Source organism: Pogona vitticeps, chromosome 5 (assembly GCF_051106095.1).
Source record: "Pogona vitticeps strain Pit_001003342236 chromosome 5, PviZW2.1, whole genome shotgun sequence".
NCBI lineage: Eukaryota > Metazoa > Chordata > Lepidosauria > Squamata > Agamidae > Pogona > Pogona vitticeps.
Genome location: NC_135787.1, coordinates 123,564,954 through 123,577,651, shown reverse-complemented (window position 1 = coordinate 123,577,651; position 12,698 = coordinate 123,564,954).

The following is a 12,698-nucleotide window of genomic DNA, read 5'->3' as shown; positions in this document are numbered from 1 at the left end:
TACTGCTGTGGAAAAGGTCTATTACACCATGTTTGTGCAAGACATGCTTGAGCATTACATAAACATGTTGTATGAGTTCAATTCAGTGGAAGCTTGCTAATAAGACTAACTTTCAATCACATCATTCCATTCAAAATGCCAAAGATCACAGAATCTGACAGACATAAATATCATACTTTTGCACCAGCAAAGCCACTCTCAAAGGGAAATCAGCAAAGTAGGTACTCAAGATGCAGTATTCAAACCGTTATAATGTGAAGAATCAGGAGAGGTCAAGGAGTAAAAAAAGGACTGGAAGGCCAACAAAACTTTCAAAATCTGATGAGAAGTTTCTGAAAATTGCATCTTTAAGAGACTGGAGGAAGTCCAGCAAGGACCTGGCACAGCATCTGGCAGTTTCACTGGGATACCAAGCTTACCCTTGTACTGTCTGAAGAAGCTTGATCAGAAATGGTCTTTGTGGAAGGGTAGCAGCCAAGAAGCCACTTTTTCAGAAGGGGAACATGGTGAAAAGGCTGAGATATACTGAGGGTCATAAAGATTGAAATGAAGACCAGTAGAAAATAATATTATGGACTGATAAATCCAAGTTTGAAATGTTGGGGTCCAATCTTCAACAATATGTGAGAAGAAGAGTTGGAGAGAGATGGAAGAATGAGTGCTTTCAGCCTTCAGTGAAACATGGCGGAGGGTCTATCCTGGTTTGAGACTATATTTCTCCCAGTGGTGTTGGTGATATTTCCCGTATTGATGCTGAATGCTGAAAAGCACAGACAGGTTTTAATTCATTCCACCATTCCTTCTGGAAAGTGCCTGATTGGGAATGGCTTTCTTTTTCAGCATGAGAACAATCCCAAGCACACTGCTAAATGCATATTTGGTTAGAAAAACAGCTGATAAAACACTGACAGTCACAGACTGGCCTCCACAGGCATTATAGAGGCAGTATGGAATCACCTGGACAGAGACAAAATATAATAAAACCTACATCTAAAGAACTCTGGGAACTGCTGAAAGAAAGCTTAGAGTATAGGCTTAGAATTATGAGCAAGTTCCCCAAGAATTCCCCTTATCTAAGTAGACCAGCAAGATGGAGAACAAGCAGCAAAACCTAACTGAAAACAAAATGTCTCAGAGTGAAGAAGGTTAAGCATGTGGTTGTGGAAAGGAAACAGAACTATTGATATATATGGTCAGATTATAGGTCCTTGTGGGAGAAGCTCAGTGCCCTTGAAAGGGAAAAAGCACAAGCCAGGGGAGCTGATGGTTCCTCCGCAGTTTAGGAGGGAATCTAAGAGTCAGAAGTTAGCTGAACCTAAAAGGATGGGGGACATTATGTTGTCTCGGATTTCTATTTTAGAAGGAAAGTGATCCAGTTCTGCTGGGGCCCCATCAGCAACAACCACCCCTTCAAGAACGAGAAGCAGCGGTGCAACAGCGAAGACAGCCGCAGATGGTGTCAATCTGCACACAGACCCTTGAGGATGAGGCTGTGAGAGGAAGCAGTGTCAGCCAACCAGTGAAGGAAGAATATCTTCAGTGGCATTGGCAGGAACACAAGCAGGTGAGAGTATCGATACACTGGGCATGACACAAGCAGTGAGCACTTGGCCATGGGGTAGCAGGAGCCAGATGGTGCCAGTCCTTTAAGCCTCACCTTCGCAAGCACCACTGTTGGGGACACAGATAGCGTCTGAGAGCAGTGGGAATTTTACAACTGTTGCAAGTGCAGCTATGCAAGCTATTGCAGTGAGGGCAGCTGGACAGTAGTTCCAGCAGCTGTTCCTGATACAGGATACAACTCAGTGGCATGGTACTCATTGCCTGAAGGTGCTCAAACTCTGCCACTTGGTGGTCGCCTTTTGCCAGCTACAGTGGAAAAATATCAAGAGAAGAATATGTAGACGTTTCTGAGCCTTTGAATAGAAAAATAGAGGATAAGAAAAAGAATAAAGATGGAGAGAGAGAGAGAGAGAGAGAGAGAGAGGGAAAAGCTGAAATGGCATAAGTCAGACCATTGTTGGGTGAACTGGTTCCCTGGCTTCTTTATATATGCAGGAACAATAGTACGTGCTGAGCCAGAAAGGGCTCTGTCACTTATCCAATACATGGACATTATTTACAGGGCATACATAGACTTCTCAGCGCATGCATGGTTGCTCTATGACAAGGGCTTCCATATGTTCGTGGAGCTGTGCCCCAGCACGTGCTGGGACATCCCCCATGATGTCTTATGGCTGCGGATCATGATACCCGCACGCCTGATATTGGGGGATAGATTTGACAGTGGACATTTGGTTCAATGGGCTCAGACATATGCATCCTGCTCAGGTCATTCAACCCCACTTGGTTTGCTGGGATTACAACTCCCAGGGGTCCTGCAGCCAAAATCAGTGTAGATTTAAGCATTACTGTTCCAGTTGTGGTGGACCACACCCATCTGCAAATTGTTTTAGAGGGAAACAAGGGGGATGGGAAACTGGAAGTGGGCGCAAGCCTCCCCCTGGCCCTTCAAACAGAAATGGCCCCAGTCCAATTAAAATAGTGGTTTTGGATCAGTGGCTACAAGATTACCCTAATAGAACAGCAGCTAGATTTTTGAGTGAGGGATTTAGGAATGGTTTTTGTATTTTAGCTGTGGGTGATCAGGTAGCCACATGGTCAGAAAATCTAAGGGTTGTTAGTGGCCAAGAGGACACTGTGAGAGCAAAAATGTTTAAGGAGGTTGCAGAGGGATGAGTATTAGTTTCTTTCAAGTCCCCACCAGTTGCGCACCTTCGGGTGTCCCCTCTAGGGATTGTTCCCAAAAAGGCAGCGAGTGAATTTAGGTTGATTCAACATTTGTCTTACCCAGCTGGGGAATCAGGAAATGATAGGATCCCCAGGACCTGGCACTGTTCATTATACATAATTTGATGTGGCAGTGTGCATGGTTCGGAAGAAAGGGATTGGGGCTGAGTTGGGGAAATCTGACATAAAATTGGCTTGTCAGCTCCTCCCAGTGCACCCTGATGATTTTGACCCTTTAGGTTTTGCTTTTGAAGCGAATTATTATATGGACAGGTCATTACCTATGGGATGCTCAATATCTTGTTCAGCAATTTAGCACATTTTTGGAATGGATGCTCAGGCAGCGGATCAGCAGACCAAGAATCGTCCATTATTTGGATGATTTTTTTATTTTGTGGGAGTCAGACACATCCCAATGCACGTACCTTATGGTGGAATTTCAAAAATTGGTGCAAGAGCTAGGTGTACCATTGGCTGAAGAGAAGACTGAGGGTCTTTGCCCGGTTCTGACCTTTCTGATCATTGAGTTGGATACAGTTTCACAACCTAGTAGGCTTCCAAGGGAGAAAATTGGGTGATTTGAAAGGGTGGTTGCAAAGTATACTAGCCCAGAAGAAAGTCACGCTGCGGCAATTGCAGGATGTGGTAGGCCATCACAGCTTTGCTTGCAAAGTAGTGGTCCCAGGTAAACCTTTCTTGCATAGACTGTGTGATGCTGTGAAGGGTTTCACAAAACCCCATCACAGGAGATTGTCATTTGGAATGAAGGAGGATTTATGGGTTTGGTTACAGTTTTTGGAACAGTTCAATGGAACCTCCTTCTGGAGTAAAGAATCTTCGCTTAGAATCTGACCTCCAGGTTCAGACTAATGCAGCAGGAAATGGAGTGCCACGATGTGGCCTTCAGAGTGGCACAGAGCAGGCATCACCAAGGACCTTACTTTTTTGGAGCTGTTTCCAATAATAGGAGCCTTATGGCTATGGGCTGACTTGGGGTACCACAGCTGGAATACATGGAAGTGTGATGTATGGTAAGACAGTGCACTTTCATTATAGGAACTTGATGGGCAGTCTGGACTGGAAGGTCAAGGTTGACTCTGCTTATAGACCAAGTCTTTTGCACTATGGTAGCCCCCTTTGTGGAAAGGGAAGGTTTGGTTATAAATAAGTTAATAAAGTTATGGCTCTAGTTATCCCATATACCTGTGCCTGTCTTGTTATTCCAGGCTGGGTGGACAAAAGGGTTCATGTGTGATCAAGTGTATTAGTAATTAGGCCGTGAATAGCATGCTGGGTTGCTACATATTTCAACAGGCGTGGGTGGGTGGGGGAAGCAGGGGCAGGTTAGAAATCTTCTCCCTAACATTAAGATTCAAAAACAACTATGACAACAACAAGCTCATGCTATATCTCCTCACTGTGGCATGGAACTGATCCTGGACTGCCAACAGTGATTCTGCAACTTCCGCCACACATTGTCCAACTTACAAATTTGGAATACAGCCCTGGCAGCAGGCTCTGTGTCTGGGCACTGCAACTATGAACACAATGATAGTGTGGAATAGTTGCCATCTGTTGTGGAGGGGGAACTATTGCACCAATGAAATCACAGATCTTCATGGTACTGCAGTGTTAAGAAACTGAGAAAAGAGGGGATGGCTCTTTGAGTTGCCTTTGAAACATAGGCTTGTTAGCTTGTGTTGGGGTGGGTAGGCCAGAAGAAAGGGGGGAGAAATTGCCCATTAATTTGAAGGTTTTGCCAGCTGTGTCTTATCAGTATGAGAGAATTTTTCAAGGCCATAATCCTCTTATTCCTGGTACCAATTAATTAAGAGAACTGATTTCAGCTGAAAAGAAGGGACAGGAAAAGAATGAAGCTACTTTGGAAAAGTTACTCTCCCCTTCTGAAAGATTTGGGGCAACTCAAAGACTGATTGGTGAAATGCCCTCAAAATGTGGATGATGGTTATGAAATGGCAATGTGCTTATTTTAGCCTAATTTCTCTGAGGCGCATGGTATGCCTTCCTGCTGTCTTGCTACTTGATTTATACTCCACCTATGCTCTGGAATTATGCTGAAGTTATACTTCAATATAAGTAATAGTCTAGAATAGATAGCTTTCTTATTTTCTTGGAAACCGTTCTGGAATTGCCTTTACCTCAAACCTTTTAGAATGTTTATTTGCTCTACAACTTTTGATTGCTTTTGGAGTTACTTTTTGAAACTGCTTGGAACTATATTTTACTTTATTTAAATTTTTGCAACAACATTAATAACGTTTTGCAACAGTTTCGTTATTTTGGGAATAGAGAGTTGATTGGTACTAAGGAAAGGCCTTATGCACTTACTGGATCCTTTATATTTTGTGGGTATTTTGGTATTCTTACCTGGCAGGGTTGGTGTGCAAGTTAAAGTGTGCAGCCTTGTAAAGTTTTTGATAACTTCTTAGAGCACTGAGGAGTCTCAGAGTGTTGGGAGGGAAACCAGGTAGGATGATCTCCTCTCAGCACATTGATTCTGTGAAGCTTACCCACATCCAGAAAGTCTCAGTAATGTAGTTTAGTGGTTTATATGGGCCTCTCTGTTCTGGCCATAATCTTGACATGGAGGTACAGACAGACAGACTGACAGACAGACAGATATCTCTCTGTGTACACAGAACTATGTAGTAGCCTCCATCTTTATATTAAATGTAACTGATACACTCTAGATACAGATCTGCAGAGTGCAAGGGAAAGCCTAAGTTTCTTTGCTGGTGGAGGTACAGCTTCCATTGTGATTTTTTTGGCTTCATTTTGGAATATTTAATTAGGATCCTGTAGCCAAGGTTGGTTCCTTGAGAGCAGTGTATGACAACCACTCCCCAGCCACCATGCACACACACTGTTTCTGGACCCTTGTGGTCTTCTTAGGGATCACTGTTACAGGTACAAGAACAGAACTCCCCTTCCATACTACTCTTTAGATCTATCTCTAATGAATAGCCAGCCCTTCTTGGTTAAAGGAACAGGCCCTGCACACTACTGTTGCTATGCTGCTCAGAGTTTTCCCCTGGGAAACACATTCCAAGTCAGATATTTTTCACCAGTAGCTAATCCCAGGAGCGAGAAGGGGTCAAAAACCACAATATCTACTTCATTTTTGCCACTGCATATTGCCAATTTCAATAAAGGCACTAGTAAAAACCACAGAAACTGGTAGAGCTATACTATTAGTGAATAATGGCTGTAAAGAACACCTGTTCTATGAGACTTAGGTATTTCAATTTACCTGTAAACATTTTAATATTTTTCATGTTGATTGATATAAGTCATGTTACAAATACAGTATATATGGGAATATATATTTATTCCCTATATATATATTTCCTATACCTTTGCAATTAAATACATATCTTAAAGGTTTCTCATTGATACAACAAGTAAGACAGTGGGCAGACCCTTATGGGTGATTTATGTGATACAACTGAAATTCCTTAAGTTACAGCAGAGAACTGCCACTGATTAACAAGTTGCCAGTTGCATTCCTGGTGGCATGCCCGTTGCACAGCCAGGAATGCTATCTTCAACTCATTAATTAGCGGCAGTTTGCCACAACTTAAGCAATTTCACATGGTCATACATAAATTGCCAATAGGATTCTGGGCAGCAAACCTGTACTGAGGCTGTGCTATACCAGATTGCAAGGGGAGATCTATTTTTTTTCAAAAAATCCTCCTGCATGTAAAATAATTTCCCAATTACCTGTTTATCAAACAGACAATAAGCTGTCATTTTCTTAGAAAACAGTAGAGCTTGGCAAATTTACTGTTTGGCAGCACAGCTATTGGAACTTCCCAGCCAGCATGGCCATTTGTCATACAAGTGGGGGAAACTTGATCAAAATGTTTTTTGGAACTCTGAACAATAGCTAGATTTATTTGTTTGCCATTTTTACATTCATCATACCTTTTAATTTTTCAAATTTAATTTTTCAGATTTTTCAAACCAATGTTGCTGTTGTTTCAAACCAATGTTGCTGTTGCTCATTATTTCAGTGCAGTACCTTGACAAGCACAGAAAAAAAATATTGCAAAAATCAAACTTGCTTAAGAGAAGGAAGGAAGGAAGGAAGGAAGGAAGGAAGGAAGGAAGGAAGGAAGGAAGGAAGGAAGGACAGCTTCCTTAATATTGATTTGAAAGTTCTTTGAAAACCAGCCATTTAAAATTTAATGATTCACATGTATTCCTGGACCTCTGTTCATAATGTCAAGGTTAACTGGGGAGTGAATGGACTTCTGGTTATATAAAATCCTTTAGTCCAGAATCTTGAATGATTTCTACCTATAGAATTTCTGCATGTATTGAATTTCTGCTAGACACATTGCTAAAAAGGAAATGTATGCATATCTCCTACTATGTGTGAAAAGCAAGTGTAAAGGAATTGATTCCAAGAGATATGTTGTTCTGAGTTGTGTTCAAGATGTCTTGGACTTTTTGGACACTGGCATCTAGCAACATGCTGCCAACAAGTTAATGTCAGTTGCAATGTACATACTTGTCCAGAAGAATTGGAATAATGCTCCTAAATCATTTTCCACACTGCACTGAACAGCTGTCAGCGAATAGCACTCCCTGTCACTACTTATCTGCTCCACATTAAGAGAAGTGACCTCATGATATAAACCTTGGCCTCCTATTACCAACTGTATAAGACATCTCTGTATCCTTTTTTTTAGCTTTAATGATGTAGGTTTTCTCCTTCTTCTGTGGGCTGGCTTTCTCTCTTCTACAAAAGCCAGGGTTGCCCATTGTTTTTATTTTATTTTTTGAAGTAGTGCAAGGAATCTTTGATGCATCATGCTATAAAGCACAGTTCTTCTTAATAGCATGGTCAGTGGCAGGAAGACTTCTGTCCGTCAAAGTTAATTGTTTACGTGTATTGAAGTTCCTCTTTCACCTTTCCCTCGAATATTACAGGCAAGCCAATGTCTCTTAGTCATATAATCAACACATCAGGTGTCCTCTGTTTTATTTACCTATGGAATATGAAGGCAATTGATCAATCACAACTGTTTGTAACATCAGTGAGAAGAGGGCATGCATATATGAGGGATCTGAGAGGAGACAGGGCTATCTTCATCCTTTCCCTTCCTGACTTCAGATTGTGTGGCATAGCACTGAAGTCTAGTAAAGTTGTTTTGGCACACGAAATGTAAAATTCCTTTTCTATAGCATTAAAGAAAGCATAATGAAATACCTGCTGATTTGACATGCCAACTTAGCTACCTAAGGTGGATGTCTAATTCAACATAAGAATAGAGTTGGCATACAGGAAAACATTGCAGCAGATGGTCTAGGAATTGCGCTGATGTACAACTCCTCAAATATAAACAGACTCCAGGTACTGTATGCCCACTCTTGTAAAAGATGCAGATGTGGTTGGAGAATATTTTTTATAATCCCATGTATGCACATACATGTGTACTACTAACTGTTAGCTGTTCATCTAAAATGATAGTCCATACCATCAGTTGGTACATCTATACCCAGTTTACAAGTATAATTCAGGAGTGGGCAAATTACAACCTTCTGTATGTGTTGTGCTGCATTAACCAGCATTCCCAGACTAGCTATACTGGCTAAGATTGATGGGAGCTGTAATCCAATAACTTTCAGAGAAGTGCACTTTCCTCATCCTGGAGAAGTTCATATTAGTAGAGTATTTGATGTACCATTTGTTCAGTACAGACTGTGCCAGCTGCTTTTCCAAATTCCACTTTCACATGACATAGCCATAATCTATAAAGCTTATTGAATGAAAAACAGCACAACCCATTCATAATTTTCTTGATTCATGTAGCAAACAAATAAGTAGGGAACAAGAATTTCTCAGGAGTACCAATTCCTGACACTGTGGATACCTAACATGAAGTACCTCTTCCAATATTCTATACGTTTGGTGACATACGGTGAATGTGAGGAATGTCCAGAAGTCTTTATAGCATTAGTGAACAGGTAGTGCCTCCCCAAAATGTGAATGGCATTCTCTCAGTCTGCTTCAGCCAATACAGTAGTGAAATCACAGCTTTACCGAGAACACGGACAATGTAATTGAGGGGGCAGTCAGATAAGCATATAGGATATCCATTTGGATACTAAATAGCTTTCAGTTATGACATATTTTGGATTTGGGATCATTTTGACTGACCTACTTGACTGAAGATTTGAAGAGAGACATACCCTTGCAAAGAATGTCTTTGTCATGGCTGTTTCAGTCATTTAACTCGCTTGACTCAAAAGGGCCAATACATCACTTGGGTGAAGGAGCTTCATGGAGACATTATGGGTTAGGCTGATTTTGGGGCAGATGTCAGCACATTGTTTTTCCTGCTATTACAAATCTGTTGTAAATGGAAACAAACTTGAAGCACAAGCCGAAACACACTCTTCGCTTTTAAAAGTTAATTCACTGACAGTCACCATAATTAATTCTCCAGAACTCTTCCGGCTTAGTGGTACCCAAACTTTCTTTTGCTACACTTTTCCAGTTGAGGCAGGAAGGGAGTAAGACATATTCTAAACCATAAAAAGGTGTTAATTAAACTGTCATTGACAAACAAAATTCTTCTTTGGAACAGTAAATATGTCTTTTATGTTCCTTGAAATTGGTATGCTTTCTTCTCTTAATATGAACTGTATATTTGTTCTCAAGATAGTATTTAATGTACATGAAGCTTTAGATTCTTACAGGAAATAATTGAAGACCACATTTTTATTATGTTCAACCAATTTTAAGGTTAACCTTAAAACCTTAACCTGTAAAAGAAAGTCAGCCTGGAAAATTTAAGGTGTTGTAAGGGCTCGTGAGTCCATCGTTTCTGGATGGGGTGGACTGTACTCAACTCTTGAATAATGTTTGACTACAGAAAATTTTGAGATATGGATCATGTCACTTCTGATAAGAAGTGCTCACTGAGAATGTGAATATGCTCCATGCCAGAGAAAATAACTATCCCAAATGGCGGCTGAATTCTCATGGAAGTATGCACTTTTTGGCTTGAGAAATGGAAGATTTTAATTTTCATGATTGTAGAAGGAAGCTTTTAAAGATGGAAGATCTGATACATTGTGGGGATTATCTTCTAGCAAGGCTATGAACCTCCGAGGAATGTTACCAGGCTTGCAGGGCACTGACCAATGTTAGATCAAGACATGTTGCTGCTGCATGTGAAGGACAAGATGGTGCTCACTCTGTAGTTTGTTGGTTTCTACATAAGCCTTTGTTTCCTTTTCCACTTTTAGGATAGGGAGGTTCTCTTTGCTTTAATGTCTATTCAGGATGGTATATCTTTATGGTCATAGGAATCAGGGTTTCTGTTATTTTAGGCATGTGTGAAGAAGTTGTACATAAGGTTATTAAAACTGAGGGTTATTTATCAAGTTCAATGTTTATATTAACTAGAAAAGAGGGTTGTGTTTCCTGGACCAGGTTAGGATAAGGAGGGACAAAGATAGAGTAGAACTTAAAACTGGTTCATAAAGGTAAAGGTAAAGGTTCCCCTTGACATTTTCAGTCCAGTCGTGTCTGACTTTAGGGGGCGGTGCTCATCCCGCTTTACAAGCCATAGAGCCAGCTCCTGTCTGAAGACAGTTTTCTGTTGTCACATGGCCAGCATGACTAGGGAATGCTGTTTTACCTTCCCACCGAGACGGTACCTATTTATCTACTTGCATTTTTACATGCTTTCTAACTGCTAGGTTGGCAGGAGCTGGGACAAAGTGACGGGAGCTCACTCCGTCGTGTGGATTCGATCTTACGACTGCTGGTCTTCTGACCCTGCAGTACAGGCTTCTGCGGTTTAGCCCACAGCGCCACCACTTCCGTAAAACTGGTTCATATATAGGTGTAAAAAACTGTAAAATCCATGCATACATTTTTAAATTTATTTATTAGATTTGCATCCCGCCCATCTGGACTACGTCTACTCTGGGCAGCTTACAGCAAAACCATGAAAAACAACATATAAGCAATTAAAATGACAATTTAAATCAATAATATTAGTGGCTTTCAAGGTGGAAGAACAAAATGGGAGTTGGGATGGAAAAGAAAATCAAGTAATGACCAGAGGGAAGGCCTGCCTAAAGAGCCAGGTCTTAAGTTGGCTCTTTAAAACCATACATTTGTAGAACTTTGGAAGTGGCCAGAGGATTTGGAGGTCTGAAAAGGGACATTTTTCCCAAACAGAAGAAAGAGATGGCTGCAGAAAGAGGGTCTCTTTATGCTGGAAAAGGCACCCCTTTATCAGAAAAGGATGGGTTAGAGACAGCAGTCAGATAGATCAATCATTATCCACATTTGAGAATAACCAGTTCGGATTAATTTAAAGCTATTTGGTCATAGAGGGAGGAACAGAAAGGGTATAAAAGTTATGGAATAGAAGGTCTCACAAATTGTCTTTGCTTCCTGAAAAGATATTCTGTTATCCCAGAGCAAGGGTCATGTGTGCTAACAGGGTAATTTTATTGTTGTAAGTACATCTTTTAAGAATTCTGTCTCTTCTCTCCATGTGAATGTTGAACTTTCATCCACGTAGCGTCTTATCCTGTGCCTGTTGGAACTGTTCGTTAAAATAAGCTTCTTTAACTAAACCTGACTCTCTTTTTCATTGTGTATTGCTCAGAGGAGAGACTGGTTATCCACAACCCTCATACACTCTTAAATGGTTGATGGAAAAGTACTGGTGACTCATCCCCATCAGCCAATAATGCAAGTAAGCTACAGATTTGGTTGTATCTCAATGACAGGAACATCTTCTATAGATTTTCTAAGATTTCACATACACATGCTTATTAGACATATGTTTGAATCCTGTTTTAATGTTTATGAAAGGCTAGCATCTTCTACTATACCTTGTCAAGATTTGGGATGTGAGAGACAGCACTGAGACATAAGTCTTCCAGGCTGACAGCAAAGAGACTCACAAAGACGGTAGGTTCCTTCACCAGCAGTATATTTACAGACTATGTACAATACATTAGTCAACAGACTCAATAGAACACTTTCAGCAAATAAACGGACAACACTTCTGGCAGCAACTCTCCAGCACAACACTCCACACATCACCATAGTGTGTAGCACTTACATAGTTTGAACAACTAATCACTGGGCACCTCACCTGATATCTTCTTCCAGACATTACCTCATGTCCAATACACATTTCATGGATTGCTTCAGCTTCATGTGCTGACTCTGAGGCTGTTTTAAGATGGATGACTGAAAACTTTAGTTCATGTACAAAAGAGTAAATTCTATATTGTGAGTCATAATATCCTGACACACCTAAAAGCAGAATGCAAGTTCAGGGGACTAAAGGTAAGCTCTGTAGCAAATACAGCTGTTTTTGCCAATAGAGGGCAACAGCTTTTGAAATATGGAGAAGTGGGCTACTGACAACAGCACTTGCCACCTGATGAGGCTGTCTCACTCTGTCTAATTGTTCCTGCCAATGAGATAATCGAGCAACAGAGAACAAGAGCAAGGTAACTGGGTATAGCCATACTATTGTTCCTGAGAGGTCACATTGACTCAGTTTTTATGTAAATGTGACAGTCCCCACTGAGAGCTGGCATTGGTTGAAAAGGGCATGACCCATACATTCTTGTGAGACTGAGATGTCCATCAGTGAGCCTTCCTAGATTGAGAGAAAAGTGGTGGCATCTCATCTACGTGAGCCAGTAATTCAGGCTCAAGTGGGTGAACTTAAAACAGTGGAGGCAAACCTTTTTCAGCTTGAGTGCCCAAAATGAGGGGGTGGGGAAGAAACCAGTGGCTGCTGTGCCACCTGGAAGACCAGAACCGGAACAGGAAGTTTCAGTTTCAGGGGGAATCATGGGGACGGACAGGAAGTTAAAGGGGGAATCATGGG